This window comes from Artibeus jamaicensis, unplaced genomic scaffold (assembly GCF_021234435.1).
Source record: "Artibeus jamaicensis isolate MK-2021 breed Jamaican fruit bat unplaced genomic scaffold, CSHL_Jam_final contig_465, whole genome shotgun sequence".
NCBI lineage: Eukaryota > Metazoa > Chordata > Mammalia > Chiroptera > Phyllostomidae > Artibeus > Artibeus jamaicensis.
In genome coordinates, this window is record NW_026521843.1 from 4,985,647 (window position 1) to 5,003,850 (window position 18,204).

Consider the following 18,204-nt stretch of genomic DNA (forward strand, 5'->3'; position numbering starts at 1 on the left):
GTCTGTCTTCTCCAGCGAGCTCCTAGAGGACAGGAAGCAGGTCTGATTTAGGTCTTATTCTTCAGACCTAATACATGTGAGCCATGTTTGATGTTCTCTATTCTGTTTGCTGAATTCTTGGAGATACCATGTTTGGGCTGGTTGCCATCACTTCCTCCATGATTTTGGAGCTTTCCTGTCCCTGCTCCTGCCCCCCAGCTGGTCCCCGTGCAGGGTGGATTTCCAGGAGGCAGCCCCACTCACCACCCACCCCACCTCTGTCTCCAACTTCCCTGCTGGCCATTGTCTCACAATGTGGGTTTCTTTCCAGTGGTCGGTTCGCAATTCAGGCACGTATTGCTTACGGGAACACAATGAAACTTGACCTGAAAAAGCCTGTAGTGATTACTCCAGTCATAATAATTTATATATTAAAGAACTTGGGAAGGAAGAAATTAAGGAAGGAGGGTGAACAGGACTGCCAGGAAGCAAACAAGAAGAAAGGAAGAAAGACAGGACATTCTTTCAAGAATTTACTTTATGATGAGCCCTGGGCCAGACATTTGCACAAAAACCCTGAGGGATATTATTTTTAAAATTTCTGTTTTAATATTGAGAAGACTATGACTCAGATAAGATAAATAAGTCCCCAACTCATATGTTATGGAGTAAGAGGCAGTTTAGCCATGGGAAGATGTTAAAATATTTCCAGAGTGCCATAAAGTATAAGAGGAAACTAATAAAGCAACAACAACAATCAACCAGACCAACAAAACCTGTAGTGCTAAGCTCCCAACCATTTCAGCATGTAAATTTTAGCTCCAGGAAAAGCCTCTGTGAAATTGTATAAGGGATGATATTACAGGTTATTTAGAGAACTGGTTGTAAGACCAGGTCAGAGTGATCCGCAAAGGCTGTTCCCAAGCAAGCCTCTGATTTGAGGCCATTCCCCAAAGTTCAATTCTCTTTCATTCTTTTCTTGTCTTAAGAATTCTCTGCCTCCAGGAGAGGCATGTTCCCTGAGGAAGTCATCAAGAGCTCTCTCTGCCTTTTCCTCTGCATGTATGGGCACAGGGCTTACATGTTTAAATGACAGCTGAAATCCATAGCAACGCACATTTCTCACATTTGGAGTAGAAAATAAGGACGTTGCTGCTTCAGCAGTGAACCAAATGTTATGAAGTGAGTGTAAATCAAGAGTCACTGCTATCCTTTAATTACAGAACTTGCCAAGTTTCCAGTGTTTTATGCATGTTGGTCATTATTTTTGAAGCACCACGGAATCTCTGACTGTAAACAGAATACAAAATTCGGTAGCTTCCTTGCTTCTAAATGTGCTCAGGGCATAGTGATAACTAATGATCAATAGTTACTTTGAATGGATGAGCCCCACAAATCAAGGGTCCTTGCTTCCTCATGGAATTAGCTTTGTTTGGCCAGTCTCACTAGTTCTTCTCAGACAATAATTCAGTGTAACCATATAAGTTCAAAATATATTAGCCAGAAAAACACAGTAACTTCAACTTATTTTGTCTTTCAACCTTCTGTTCTCTGAAAGATTACAGATTCTCAGATCAACATAGAATATGACAAAGACAAGGTCTGTGTGCATACTGGCCTATAAAAATTTGAATTTTGGACACTGGTATATTTCATACCTGGCTCTCTTTAAATATATCCAATTTTGCTGATATAGTGTATCTGTAGTATATAATTTACAAATAAGACAATATTAAATACTTTTTACTACAAATTCCATATAAGCAATTGCTTTTGTTGATTTTCACCAAACTCTTGTATCCGTAGACAAAATATGTTTTCAATTGACAGACATGTATATTTCCAACATAAATATTAGTTGATATTTTAATTTACCTTAACAAGTAGGATCAAAGTGAAACAACAAAGAACTATGCCTGAACTTTACTCATTTGTCAATGATGGAGCAACTGTGCTAAATTGGATAATTGTTTTCAAATGCTGAAAGAATATTTACTCATAGTACAATGTTTATTCCCCATGTTTTATCTATACACATGATACTCATTTAAGTTTAATCTGCATTAGGATTTTCTCCATAATTTTCTTAAGCCTAGGTAATCAACAATAAATCAAGACCTGTATTAGAATATTTGCCAAATTGGTGTAAACATGCACCCCATGGCTAACTTTAACCACAAATGTCACATTAACAAATGTTGAGCTGGGAAGATTCTCAATAGCATACCATTACATAGCATTTCCAATGTATAGTTATGATAGATGTAAATATCTCCAAGAACATAGATAGTGATAACATATAGTAAAATAATTAGAAAATGATGAGTTTTGAGTATTCATTACCTTTGTTTTTGGTGTAATTTAGCTTCATGTTTATATAATTTAATATTTTATATATATATATATATATATATATATATATATATATATATATATGACAATCAACTCCAAAAATTACTGAACATTTAACAATTGGCTCTTGCAAGATTGTGTATTACCTCCCATCACACTGGAGATTAGCATTTCAACATATGAATTTTCTGTGGGGGCACAGACATTCCAGTCCATAGCAATCACACTATTAAAAGACTAAAAAAGTCTTTATCTCAATAGATGTAGAAGAAACATTTCACAAAATTCAACATCCATTCCTGCTAAAAACTCTCAGCAAACTAGGAATAGAAACAAACTTTTTCAATCTGATAGAGGGCAACATCTAAAAAATATAGCTAGCATCATAGTTAATGTTGAAAGATTACATGCTTTTTCCCTAAGACTGAGAACAAGTAGGGGAAGGAAAGGATATTTGTTCCCACCAGCTCTATGGAAGAACAAAAAGGAAAAAAGGAAATAAATACAAAACACAGCATCCAAATGAAAAAAAGGAAGTAAAATTGTTTTTTTATGTGTTGATATGATCTGTAAATAAAATCCAGTGAATTCTATATTTAAATAACTACTAACACTAATGAGTTTTTTTTTAATGATTTTATTTATTTATCTTTAGAGGGGAAGGGAAGGAGAGAGGGGGAGAAATATCAATGTATGGTTGCCTCTTGTGTGTCCCCTGCTGGGAACTGGCCTGCAACCCAGGCATGTGCCCTGACTGGGAATCGAACCACGGTCGTTTGGTTTGCAGGCCTGTGCTCAATCCACTGAGCTACACCAGCCAGGGCCTAATAAGTGAGTTTTAAAAGTTATGGGATATAAGGTAAATATACATGATATATTGTATTTGTATATATTAGCTAAAATCAGAATATTGAAATAAAAATCAAATCCAGTTATTATAGCATCAAATAATATAAAATACATAGGGCAAAATCTGTCAAAAGATGTGCATGAGCTATATATGGAAAACAAAACATTGCAGAAAACAATGACGAGTTAGATAAATGACAACATATTTTGTGTTCTTGGAATATATCACTGAATATTCCTGAGATGCAAATGTTCTCTCTCTTGCTCTTCAGAGTCAGTGAGATTCCAATCAAAGTTCTAGCATGCCTTGTGTTAGAAATTGACAAGAAGATTCAAAAGCTCATTTGGAAATGCAAAGTGTCTAAACTAGCCAAACAAGTTTGAAAAATAAAGTTGGAGGATTTATACTCATTCCAAGAATTATTATAAGCTATAGTAATTAAGATAAGGTGATATTGATGTTGACAGATATAAAGATTCAATTAACATAATGGAGTTCAGAAATAGAGCCAGGGGTAGAGAGTTAATCAATTTTTGACAAAGGTGAACAGTAATTCAACGGAGAGAGGAGAGTCTGCTTAACCAAGGGTGCTGGAACAATTATATATTCATACATAGAAAAATAAACTTTGGATCTATCTCTTACACCATGTACAAAAACAACTCAAAATGGATCACAGACACTAATGTAAAATCTAAAACTATAACACTTTTAGACATACACATAGGATAAAATATTTATAACTGTAGGTTTGGCAAAGATGTCTCAAATATACATCATAAGCATGATACATGAAACAACAAAAGTTTTGTTCATCTGGACTTCATCAAAATTAAGAGCTTGTATTCTTTGAAACATACTGTTAAAATGATAAACTGTAGGCTGGAAGAAAATAATTGCAAATTATATATTTGCTAACCAACATATCTAGAATACATATATGTGTGTGTATATGTAATATGTAGATTATATGTATGTATATCAAAACTCAATAACAAGACAGCATCCCATCTTTAAACATGGTCAGAGAGTTGGGTCATACACAGATGGTCAACAAATATGGATGGCAAAAATGTTTAAATTTCTAGTTATTAGGAAAATGCAAATTAAAATCACAGTGAGATACTGCTCTACACTTATCAGAATGTCAAAATTAAAATGACTGACTATACCAAGTGCTGGCGAGATGTGGAGTAATTACAACTTCCTCATTGCTGGTGATAATATAAAATGGTACAGCCAATTTGGAAATCCTTTTGACCATTTCTAAAATAAACATTCACTTACATATGAGCCAGCCATTTTACTCCTAGGGTATTGCATGTGTCTATGCAATAACTTATAGATGAAACTTCAAAACAACTCAATGTCCACCCAATGGATTAATGAATTGTGGTATATTCATACAACATCATCCCACTTAGCAATGATAGGAAATGAGCTGTAAGTAAACATAAAAACATGGATGAGTTGCAAAATAATTGGGAGAGTGAAAAAATCAGCAGACATGCTCTATAATTCCAAATTTATTATGTTCTGGAAAATGCAAACTAATCTATCGTGACGTAAAACAAATCAGTAGTTACCTGGTAATGGGTGTGGGGGATGGGCAGCCAGGAGGACTTCCAAAGGGGCATAAGGAGACTTTCCAAGGTGGTTATGGTCATTGCCATGGTGCTGCTGTGCAGGTGTCAAAACTTATTGAACTGCATACTTCAGCCACATGCAGCTAGCTTATTTATGTGAATTATGCCCTAATAAATTTTTTAAAATAAGTAACTAAGTACCAACACGAATTTGGTCTCTAAACAAGTCTTCCTCTTCTACACAAAGAACATTTTATCTCTTGTTTATGGATCTCTCTAGCACCAATTGTTTCTACTTCTCATTCCTTACTGTACGTCAGGCTGTGGGTGACAAAAATAATTCATTATCCTACTTGGCAAAAGTACTGCTAGGAAATCAGATTCTGCCTTGTACCATGGACACACTTGAATGGGTCACTTTACTCTTCTGAATCTGTTTCCTCATTTGGGAAACAGAAGTTTGTGAGCCATTTAAACAACTAGATGCACGCATAGCTATATCTTTAACTGCGGACCGTGTGCTTGCTGCCTACCGGTGCGTCACTTCCTTCTATAAGGCCTCTGGCTTCCTCTTCTGTGTGGCCTGTATGCAGACTTAGCCCATAAGCGCGGGACTCAGGACTCCTGGGTGCCTACAGCAGAGCTGACGGAGCGGAGGTGACATGCTCCGCCGCTGGGCTCCAGGTGAAGGGGAGGTCAGGGACCACCAGATTGGAGCGGTTTAAGCCCTCTGGGCCTTGGCACAGTTTGCAGCCCAGATTAATTAATTAATGTTCACAAAGCACTTTGAAGATGACAGATGCTGTAGGAGTGCAAAGCTCGGGCATTAACTATGATAATTACATAAATCTGGGCTCCGACTTCAGCAGTTGTCATTGGAAGGGGTGACCCACTTGCTGACTCACAGCTGGGTAGGGGGCACCTGGATGGAGAAAAGCCCCGAGGAAGGTGTTGAGAGCCATTCTGTCCAGGGTGCTCTGGGTCACACAGGGTGTTCCTGGAAGCAGATGGCTCCGTGTCCCTCCTAAGCCAGCCTGCTAGTGATGGCCCAGAAATGCAGAGTGCTGTCAGTCCGTAAGCTGGGCCCTTCCGTTTTCAGTGAATACATGCTGGAGACACGCTGTGTGTGTGAAGCCCTGTTCACATCTCTGTCTAGTGAATTCGAAGTCAAATTCACCAAACCCTTCCATTGGGCCACAGGCCTGGGGTGACAGAGAGGCGGGTCCAAACACCAGTTCTGGCGAAGGTACTGAGTGTGACTTTAGGAGAGTAACGTCGCTGCATAAACCCCGGGATTCTTCTGTTTAAAACAAGTAAAAATCTAAGGCAGCAGGATCAGCCTTTCCGAGGTAGGTCCATAACACCTCTAGTGAGCAGCCGATACACCCTGGGCACTTGTGGGGAGTTTTCCCGAGGAACTACGCCCCTGACGCCAGCTTGTATTCGCTGATGTGAATTTCAGTTGCCATTGCTGGTGGTAATTTGGTTTAGGACAATCTTCCCTCTTGCCCAGCTCAGGGTCCTTACTGGAGGAGGAAAGGCATTCTGCTTCATGTTTCCCTCCCCCTGTGGCAAAATCTCACTTTGGAAAGAAGCTTGATGTTCCTGTGTGTTGGGAGCCCACAAGCCCCATCTACACTGACACAGGCTCTCGGCCTCGGGCAAGGTGGTTAGAGACACACACTTGAAAGACCTCCAGCTGCACCTTTTTTTGCACACAAGTGCCGTTAAGTGCACAGGTGGCGAGCTGACGCTGCGGACGGACAGTGTGCTCCTGCAGGCCCTCGCCCTTGGTGGTCCTGTGGGAGCCCGTGGTGCTCACCCTTCCTGCCAAGCTCCTCTGGGGAGAGCGCGGCCTTGAGTCCTCTGCTGACACATCAAGGGAAAGCGCTTTGAAGATGCAAAGGGTGTGTGTGAGTCATCTATAATCATCGTGATTCAGGAGCCAGCTTCCGAGAGCGGGCCTCAACGACCCCTTTGGCAGACTGCGCTGGGCCCATGGTTAATTTGCAAATTGCAGGGCTCAGTGAGGGGAGACTCCATAGGCAGCATAATTAGTAAATTACTTTTTGAAGAGAGGTTGAGTCTATTCAATATTCCAAGTTTATTTTACATATAAGACAACTTTTTAAAATCCCCTTCACCTTCAGGGCTCAAGAGAGTTTGTGGTCAGCTTTGCTTCTGCCCTGGCCCCTCACCCTCTTCTGGGGCCTCTCAGGTGTTAGGAACATGAGGTACTGCCACATGGCATGGCCAGAGTATGGCTCAAAGAGGGCCCTGGACAGGGATTTGCATAGTCCAAGGCGCTTCACATGAATACTCACTTGGTGCCTTTGAATCAGGCCTTGCTGCTCATTGGGAAGCCAGAAGAAACGAGGTCTTTAGGGCCAAAAGAATGGCCCTAAAACCATTCACACTAATTGTTTGGTCTCTTATTTCACTTCCCCCGATTCAATTCTGTGATTCTGTTCTCCTTGCCCTGATGGTTATTTCCCTGCCTCCTGGCTTCCTTGGCTTGGCTGTATGTGCCGTGTGCTATGTGGGTTGAAGTGTGTGCATCCAAAATCTGTATGTCGAAGTTCTAACTTCCTGTCCCTCAGAATGTGACCTGATTTGGAAACAGGGCTGTTGCAGGTATAAGTAGTTAACACGAAGGCACACTGGAGTAGGATGTTCTCCCAATATGACTACTGTCCCTTTAAGAAATCGTTCACATGAAGATGCAGAGACATGGGGATAAGGCCTCGCAAAGACAGAAGCAATGTATCTACAGGTCAGGGCCTGCGAGAGATTTCCAGAAAACCGGGGGATTCTAGGATGCGGTGAGGAAGGGTTTTCCCGGGACAGCATGGACCCATCTGCACTATGACTTCAGAATTCTGGCTGCCAGACTTGTCAGCAAAGCAGTGATGTTGTTTGAAGCCCCCTGGTTTGTGATGCTTTGTTCCCTGGCATGCAAATGCCCAGGCTATAGCAGAAATGCTATTTGCTAGGCTGATGCTGATGCAAGGACCATGCTGGCAACCAAGTCCAAGGTCAGGTAGCATTAAATTTGCCCCCTTTATCAAGGCACATCCTGCAACAGGCTTCTTGCTGCAGGTCCTAACTGTGAATTATATTCACGGAAAAGTCCACCCTGGGCAAACACTGGAATTCCTGGCAGTTCCCAGAAGCCCATGTTCTGTGAACTACTGCTAAACAGGGTCTCCTGTTCTCAAGACTGAAGAGGACAGGTCATGCCGAGAGCATTTTTCTAGAAATTCTGTGGGACTCACAGACAATACCCTGGGCAGAAGAGACTGGCCATAAAATAGGTGGAAAAGTAGGGCTGTTGACATTAGTCACCGTGTGGCATAGAGTAGTCAAGATGGGCTCCCCAAAAGAAGCAACTGTGCCCAAAACCGAGACATAAAGAGATTTTGTAGGGAGTGCCAGGCATGGCGACCGTAATGGTAAGGCATGGAAGCTGAAGCAGAATGACAGGTGTGGCTTAGGGATGAAAATTAGCTGGTAAGAGTGGTGGACCACAGGGAGGAGGAGAAAGGCTGAGTCAGGAGAAAGGTACTCTACCTCCAGCTTGGCTACGAAATCCTCCCTCCCTCCCTCCCTCCCTCCCTCCCTCCCTCCCTCCCTTCCTCCCCCCTCCTTTCCTCTCCCTCACTCCCCTTTTCTTTCCTTCCTTCAGCATTCAATATGAACTCACTGGTTTCCTGGGTACCAACCCCCTGACAGGTTCCAGGATGCGGGAGTGCAACATCATTTCTGCCTCAGAGGAAGCAGATCACACCTCAATCACACCCAGTTCCAGTCCCCCGTGGTAAGTGCTTTGGTAGGCGTTTTGGGAACACAGGCATAAAATGCACTCGTTTTGAGGCAATTCTTCACAGAGGTGCAGGTCAGTAGCGTTTATTGAGAGGCAAATACACTCCCTGAATTTTTATCCACATTTATTCCTGACGATAACCTGATGAAGCAGTTATTACTGAGGCCAATTTACATGTGAAAAGACCAAGGCTTAGAAAAGGGAGGAAACGTCTGCAATCACAGCTAATAGGCAGCAGACCGAGGGCGAGACCCCCATTTCCCGGAACCCTCACTGGTGTTCCTTGTCCTCCATGATGTTGTCTATATATTCTTATGCTGGAAAGGATTGTTCTTGGTTGCTTTGTGGTCATGGAGTCCATCACACAACACTTTGTGGTGGCAGGGACTGAAGTTTGGTCCCTCCTTCTTCCTACAGGTAGGGTTTGCTGCTAGGGCTGGGCATCTTTTGAGAGGACAATGAAGCACAGGGTTCCCCAGCACACGGAAGGCTCCCTGCACCCAGTTCAGCTGACGGAGCAGGCACACCAGCTCAGAGGGACTCAGCTAGCTGAAAATACACACTAATCTAATCTTCTGGCTGTTCTAGACAAATCTCAGGAATGTGGGAGGCGAGCATGTCACATAGGCAATTATTGGCCGGACGCAGGGTTGCATAATGCAAGGATGACTAGCGCTTCCTGCTTCGGCTCACAGGCGGGGAGCCTGCCAAAGGGGGTTTATCTTCCCAGGAGAAACATGCCAACTCTGGCAGGATATGAAGTAACTGTGATTATGGGAAGGGAGACATACTTAATGTGAGAATAGTTAAGGTCTCTTTCAGTGTGTACTGGCATCTCTCTCTCTCTCTCTTCTCCTTTTATTTTTGGCTCTGTCCCTTTCTTTCTGTCATTTAGTCCTTTCTATCTTCCTGTCATTTGGTCTATTTCTCTGAATTTCTGTGTCCCCCTTATCTTTCTTTTGTTTGCTTTTATTTCCACTGGCCTCCTTGCTTTCCGTTTCAATCTTCACACCAAAGCAGTTTTGGGGGAGAGTGCCTGGATTTCTTTCCCATAAACCGAGGAGCTGATAGGAAGTCTGTGTGGTGGTTTCGCACAGCAGGGGCCGTGTCCACTGAAGATGGAATGGGAAGGACTCTGCTGTTTTCCATGCAATGAGCTTGTGGAGCTTGACCTGTACTTTTCTTCCCCGTGTACACACCACACCTGCTCCCAAGGGAAACCTGCGTTCTCACACGGTCTCCTTTGAAATACTGGCCGTGCAAACCCCATCAACTGGACAGTGTAATGCTGTTGAAAAGAGAAAAGTGAATCACTCAACACAGAATGATGGACAGACAGGGCTCTTACGGGTGTTTTGGGGTCGTGTGTGTGTGTTTTGGTCAGGTGAGAATAGGAAAGTTCCGAGGGGTGAAGGCACCAGCCCGAGCCCCAGAGCTGCCCACAGCGACTACGGGAGCACTTCCCCTCCAGTGCATCCAACTTCCTGTCTTCCCACTAAGTGAGGGTTTTTTTTGTGTACATGTGCAGATATAAAGGTGTAATCTGGCAGCTAAATAATTATGAAGTCACAGCACATAAAAGTACACAAAAACTAAGAACAATGATAAGAAAACCTTCAGTATTATTTTCTAAGATGAACTTGGACCATAAAGAAAAGGTTACATTATTTTAAAAGACAAAAAAAAAAGTATAATAGCACCTTGACACCAGTAAAAATTGAATTAACCTTCTCACAAAAGACTTTTTCTGGAACTTAAAAGGGTCAGCATTAACTGTCTAGAGAATACACCTGGTTCACTCCAACACATTCACATCAGGTGATTCCTCACCTGGCTGAGTCGGTACGATTTGTCAGTCACAATGGTGGTCATTTGAAGGAAATAACTTACATCTCACAGGTTTTTATGGAGTTTTATTGTGTTGTGTTACATACAAAAATCAGGTTCAGAGAGGTCAATAAACTGGCTGGAGCTGCTGTAGTTAGTGGGCCAGTAGGTCCCATGCCTTTTCCCGTCTTCTGTTAAGTGCCAGGAAGTCTCCTGGGCACAGATGAAAGCAAGTCTTGTTTCGTTCTGGTGGTACAGCTCCTTCCTTCCCTGCCCTTGATCGGACTGTGAGGGCATTCGAGAAATGCAGGGCAAATTCCATCTCGCAGGGTAAGGAATCTAGATGCTATGTTTCCTACTAGGGAATTAAAACCCCTGTGTTCAAAGTCATGCTTTTCCTTCCAAACCACAAGTATTATTTATTTTGTCATTACCTCCTGGCAGCTCTCATGAAGGCTTACAATGTAGATGCGCTGTTGTAAAAGATGAGGTCTGTGTAACGAAGTGTGTCTGCCTCCCCCTTGAAGAGCTTTGCAACTCAAATTATCTCGATCCTAACCCTTCTCCTCCTCCTGCTCCTTCTCCTCTACCTCCTTTCCTTCCTCCTCCCTCTTTATTACTGATAGATGTCACTTTATTACTGATATCTTCATCCCCAATAGCACCATGACCAACTTTTAAAGCAGCCCTAAAAGATAGAAATGATCATCATTTTCCAGATGAGGAAATTGTGACTCAGAGAGTTTAGATAAGTTGCCCAAGACTACCAGCTGGTAATGGTATGGACAGCGTTCAGCTCCAGGCCTCCTGCCTGCAAAGCATAAAGATGTCATGACCATGAAAACAGTGTGATGTGTTTACACTCTGGGCCCCACCAGCCCGTGCTGTGTCCTGCTTCCCCCACCTAGCACTGATGTCTGTCTAAGCCACGCTCTTTGGTTGACTGGGCACCCGAGTCCCCACGGGCTGACTCTTGTGCCCACCTGAGCTTCCTCAACCCCCCCATCCTACTCCATACAGGCTTTCTAATTCCTTATTTCGTCTCTCTAGAACCCATTTGTAGCCAATGTCCTGAAACACTTTTTGCCCAGGCATCTCAGAGTTAAGAAATTCTCAGGAAGCTCTCTCTGTATTAAAACACTGTTAGCCAGGCCTTATTTATAATGAATCTCTTGTCTTATACCACATCCCTTCAGTTACCTACTCAAGCTGATTCCCTCCTGTTGGTATTTGGGACACCCGCCGATGACCGACTCACCTGCCAGCCCCTGAAGGCAGCTGCAGGGACCTAGTGGTGCTTGGAGCAGACAGACAACCCCTTCTCTGGCTCCTGGTGAACTTCCATTCCACACCCTGTCCATCCGAGGCCGTGGATGGAGTTTGGAATGAAACTATGGGTTCTGCTACTCCCTTCATACCCCATTCTTATACTTGGTCCTCTGAGAATCATCTATGTGTCTCTCCTCTCGCTCCCTGGTGCTCACCACACTGGGGGGACAGTTCTGTGTCCTGAAACTGGTCACTTTGCCACCAAGATGACTTTCCTCCTCCCTGCCCAGGCCTCCCAGGGAAGGGGCATTGTGACAGTTTGTTTTCTGATAACAGAAGAATTTGAAAATTTCTTGCTTCTGCCACCAACCAGCAAACACCTCTCAGATCCTGTCATCCGCCCCTGGATCAAAACAGAAGTAGATGGGTCCGGATGAAGTTTATGTGTATTTCCCAATCCCCATTCATTTCATTGGTTTTCAAATAATTCTTTCCACTACTTTGCTCCATGTAGAAATGCTGAGAAAGTTATCGAAACCTCCTGTGATGCCACAGAGAAAGGCAACCACTGCCAGCCCCACATGCCCGCTGGCTGTGATGGGAAAGCGCCGGTGACCTGGAACGGCAGCTGGGCAGAGGGAGAGTCCTGGCCGGTGCCGGGCTCTAGGCTCTGGGCTCTGATACTACCTTGCCTTGCTGCCCTGGGTAACACTGCTCCCCTTCCTCGGCCTTCTTCTTTACAGAGTGAAAGGACTTGGACAGGTCCTTCCCAGAATGAGGGCATGAAGGGCAGGTTGGGTGTTGGGCTGCATCGACAGCCCTCTGCAGGGCTGACGTGGAGGGGCATCGGGTGGTTAGAAGCAGAGAAGGCAACGATCAGTCTGCTGGGGGTAGGGAGTGGGGAGGAGTGCCTGCAGGGCAGCAGGGAGGAGGGCTGGGGGTGGAGGGGCTCATTAACACTCTTCTCATTCCTCCAAGCCAGCCCCCCTGCAGGCGAGTGGGTCTGTCACGTGCTTCTCTTCCCAGCCATGCTACACTACTTCCAGCTTGTTCACTGAGACCTCAAGGCGTGAACCACGTTGCTAAAAGAGTGGCAATTAGGCCGGCCCATCCCAGCAATTTAAAGCTTCCTGTCTACGGAGGCATGTGGCGAAAGGGGTGGTCAGGGAGGGGATGGGGAGCATTCTTTTCTTCTAAGGGGACTTCGTGTGATTTCCATTCTGGATAAAGAAACAGGAGGGAGGGAGAATGATCACCTAAAACACCTGCTCCCAGGGTGACCGCCATGCAGCCCAGGTGCTGCAGTTGTCTCCTGGACCCCCTCCTCAACGAAGTGTCTCCTGCTTTCTCCTTCGGGGGGGATCCCGGCTCAGCCCTGAAAGCCTGTTGGCATCTCTGCCTGACTCTAAACATGAAGCGGTGTTGGAAGCTGCTTCATAAATGGCTCCCCGCACCTTGGCTGCTGTTGAAGGCACAGAGGGAGGTGGCCCCTCGATTTATAGCTGCTGGCTCCAAGGGCTTTTCCAAGCAGCCAGCTAAACAAACCAGGGAGTCGTTTCTGGCAGAACGAGCGTTTTGTCTAGTCAAACTGATGGAAAGGAGCGGAAGTGGGGCTGCTTTGTTCAAAACTTGCTGGCCATCCCTCCCTCTAGGCAGCTGGGATCCCTGAGTTCATTTCTTCCCTACAAACTGAGCTCCTGAAAGGAGGCCCAGCAGAGTGGTCAGTCTGTCACCAGAGGCTGAGAGCTGGTGCTGCGGGGCAGGGAGCCTGTGCAGAGCTTACACAGGCCTCTGACCTGTGGTCATGGTTTCCCAGAACCCCCAGGGGCCCATCCAGGAAAACACTTGGGTCCCCTCCTGACACAGACACCAGCCCACAGTGTCCACAGCGTTATGGCTGAGATATGAGATAAATTCTCACATGGACTACTGAGTCCCGTGGAGGAAAAGGGACAACATGGCTGTCCCCTCAAGGGAGAAGTGCCTCAAAGTGGCCTGGCCACTCTCTCAAGGGGAAAGCCTGCTGACCCTTGCCCAGACAGGCTTTTATTGGGTTCAGTTAAACAGGAATACAGGCAGAGTTCATTAGTTATTGTCAGGCAGTAAGGATCAAACAATAGATAACATACAAAGAACTCTGAAGGCCTATTCTGAGTCAGGGTTTGTTAGCTAAAGGGCTATGAAACTCTGGGAAACCAACTCATTTCCTGCTTGGACATTTATCATTTAATTGAAAGCATTTTTAGCAAAGCAGATTTCATAGAATTTTATATATTCTTCCTTAGGCCTGAACATCGGAGGAACCCGCCCTTTCCAGCACTGGGCTGCACCGCCCTTTGTCATTGTCTCAGGCTTAAGCCAGGCAGGGGAAGTAAGGCAGCCAAGAGATTAGGAGACTTATTGCAGACAGAATGAGGACTCAGGCTATGTCAAAGCTGAGGGGCGAGGGTCCATCACCTCCTTTCTTCATAGCCCCCCAAGTCCCTCCCTGGGGCCTCCACATGATCATGTCTATCTTAGGTTGTTCCCCCCTTGGGGAATCTTACCCATCATTGGCTAACCGATCAAGCATTGGGGGCCAGTGATGAATGAAGTCAAAGGAGCAGAAGCAGAGCTCCTGCCAGGGAGATAAGCTTTGTCTCCTCAGTGGCTTATGGTCTGAAGGTCGATCACTCAGCCTTAGCCATGGTCCGGTGGGGAGGGGTGGGCAGTTACAGCTTCTGAAAGTAGGCAGTGAGGTTCCCAACACCCTTTCTTATCATCTGTTCCCTCCTGAGGGGATTGTGTTCCCTTTAATGTTTTCCACAGTTGCTGTTGGAGGTCAGGTGCTCAGGACCCAGTTTGAGAATGGACTGCTTCCAAAATACCCCCCAGTGCAGTGTGGTGGGGAGGTCCTGGCCTCTGTACAGTTTATTCAGTTTATTAGAATGTGATAGGAATGTTGACTTCTTTTAGCATTCATTCTTCACTTCCAAAAGGAAAGTAAGATCTTTGAGAAATAGCTATTCAGATTAACCCTAACATAGTTAACCCTAACAAAGTAGGTCAATTAGTAAATCTAAATTAAAAATACATCTTTAAATTTGATTATTAGTTTCCTGCTTTTGTTTAGTTTTGTCTTTCTTTTTTCCTACTAATAGTTTTCAGCCTATCATTTATATGAGAACCCAAAAGGAATGCTTAAAAAATATGAGAGTTGTAATTTAGCATGAACCGAGTAAAAATAACTTTTCTAAGACTAGACTTGACTAGATACTTTCAGTTACACAAAACTCAGATGGTAAAGGTTAATGGAGGTATTATTAGTAGTAATACTTTGCAACAGGATATGCATCACGAAAAAAATGGGCATTTTTTCCATGTAGACAGAATGTAAGTTTTTATATTTGTGGGGGAAAATCTCCGTGGGAATTTTTAATGCTGAATGGTAAGTGACAGGCCATTTGGAAGAGGAGAAAAATGTGTTCACTTTTGCTCTTCAACAATGGAATGTCTCCTCTCTGAGAAAACTAGCAACTTATTTCCCTCAGGAAATGTGCAGCATATATTCTGAAATACAGGTCTCCTTCCTCCCACTCTGCATTTTTGTAAAATTCTTTGTTCATCTAATACTTCAAGAGCAAATGTATAAAATACAGTTTTATTAACAAGAAATTGAAATTGTTCCCTTTTTCTTTCTTTTCTCTTCTTTCTTTCTTCTTTTCTTTTATTTATTTACTTTTTGGTGGTGCGTTCGTGATTTGATTAGGAGCATGCAGGATCTTAACCAGGCACACTTGACCAGTGTTCCCAATCTCGTGTCCAGGTCAAAAATCTCATTCTAGAGGTTCATCTGGGATGCTCACAGCTCTTCATGTTATTTAGAAATTTTGCTGAGAAAAATGGGAAAAAGTAAAACTAGTTATTGTTTTTGTTTATAATCCTTACCCAAGGACATGCTTATTGATTTTAGAGAGAGGGGAAGGGAGGAAGAGAGAGAGGGAAAGAAACACTGATGTGAGAGAGAAACATTGATTGGTTGCCTTTTGTGTGTACCACAACCAGGGACCAAACCCACAGTCTAGGCATGTGCCCTGATGGGGAATTGAACTTGCAACCCTTTGGTCTATGGGATGATGCTCCAACCAACAGAGCCACACCAGCCAGGGCAAAGCTAGTGATTGCTATTGTATCTCTCCATATTTCCAGAGAAGATGATACTGAAATTCCCCCATCTGTGTTCCCCACCTGTGTATACGTGTGCTCACATTCTTGACCCCTCCTCCAGGTAAGCCTTTGTCCCTCTGGGAATAGTTCTTACAACGTAGTATCTACTTAAATCACCTGGGCATCTTGTGTACTATAGCATCTACATATATGTCCTGGGGATATTGTCGAAATGCAGATTCTGATCAATAGGTCTGGGGTGAAGGGAGAGATTCTAAGTTTCTAAAAAAACTCCCAGCTGATGTTGCTGTGGAGGGTCTGTGAACTACACCGTGAGTGGCAAGGATGTAGGAGACAAGAATGCCAGGTGGGAATTCAAGACTTGAGTATATTCTTTAGGTTTGGTTACAAACTTCTGGTGTGACCCTGGGAGATCTATGTCCTAGTGGGACCTAGTTTGCCCACTTAGAAACTGGGGCAATGAGACCAACTGACTGCTGAGATCTTTTTGGATGCTGCGATTTGTTTAGCTTGATTCTAGATTCTTACTGCTTCTAATCCATCCAAGAACTCCACCCAAGACGAAAACAAGACTGAATGTACGGGGTAGCAAGGAGGTGAGAACACATTCAAGTAAGTAAAAAACAGAAAGACCCCTTTTGTTCCTAGTTGTCTACAGCATGGGTGTGTTGAAAGCACTCCATTGCATCAGAAGAAAATGTAAACATTGGCTAGGAAAGCCTCACTGGTTTCTCATCTACCTCCCTGGACTGTGAGAAGTAAGTGAGATAATGCAAGATGTCCATCAACAGCAAATGGCTGAATAAAGTTTGGTACCTCACACTCGGGCATATTTTACAGTCATTCAAAGGCATGGTTTAGAGCTAAATGGATTAATGTGGAAGAAATTTTCATAAGGTATTACTGAATGGAAAAAAAAAGAAGTAAAACAAGTGTGTATTCATTGTTTTCTCAAAACAATAGCAAAAGTTTTATATGTGTATGTGTCTGTTCACAGACCAGCTTATTTAAAGTTACACACCATAGATCTCTCTTCGTGCCCACTCCTACCCAGCACTTTTGATCCCACAGTCTTGCCTTATTTTTCCCTGAAACACTTATCTTTTGACATACTTTTTTCCGACTTCTGTGTTTACTGCTGATCAGCTCCTATTAGACTGTATAAGCTGTATAAAATCAGGAATCTTTGGGTTTTTTTGCTTGCTTTTGTTATCCATTGCTTCATTCTCAGCAAATGATTTAACACGTGGCGCATAATTGGTGCCTTGTAAATATATGTAAATTGAGTACATGAATGAATTGAAAAAATGCAGGAAAATATGGAAGAGATTATATGAGGTAGAAAGTATGAAGGGAAAAGCTAAAGAGAAAAGGAGAAGCTAAGCTGGATAAACAACTGCATAATTACAGGATTTAAATGAAACACGTACAACATATTTGTAGATGTGGTTGTACATGTTTCATTTAAAATGTGGATAATGAATTAATGGGTGTCCTATAAAGTTACTCACTTTTCATTGTCGTATGATCTCAAGGTTTGAAAGGAGGGACGTACCAGTGGCAACAGTACCAAAATCCTGGTGTCTGTGTCTCTCCCCAGATCCTCCTGCCTGGTGGTTGGGGATGTGGTGTGGTCCCCGTATTGCTACCGTCAAGGTGAGTGGCCTTGGATAAGTCAACCTTATGTCAGGGCCTTCGTGTGCTTGCCTTGAACATAGACCCAATGATGCTGGTCTGAGCACCAGCCCAGGTTTTATAAAGGCAAGAGGGACAGTACTGCCCTTTTCCTCTGAGCTCTTCTCCTAGGTTTCTGATCCACTTTCTGTCTCATGCAGTGCCTACAAATGTGAGTGGTTACTGCACATTCAGATGAGTGCGGACCTATATGCAATACCACCAGCTGCCTGACCCACAGGGGAGGCGTCTTCACAGTCCAGGAGGGCATTGTGTCTTACTTTGAACTGTCTCCACTCAGCCAAGGGCCTGGTTCAGAGCAGGGGCCAAGGACTGCTGCCTAAGCTCACTGGAAGTGTGATTTAGATACCACCTGAAATTGTTCACTTCTCTGGGCTTCGGGTGAACCTGGCTCACACCCCCAGCCTCATGGCTTGGTCAAGTCCCGACTTCTACAGGTCATTTGGAAAATTCTGGACTTTCTTCTCACTGTTCATCTCTGTTTCTCCTCTGGTATCACACCTACTCTCTTGGATCTGCATGCCTCAAACTGAGTCCAAAATTCTACCCCTTACCTAATCCTCATTAGAAAATAAAAATCACTAGCATTAAGACTCATATGGATCCAGTAAATGTTTCTGAAGATTTGGAGAGTCTCAACATTCTGGCTTTTGAAA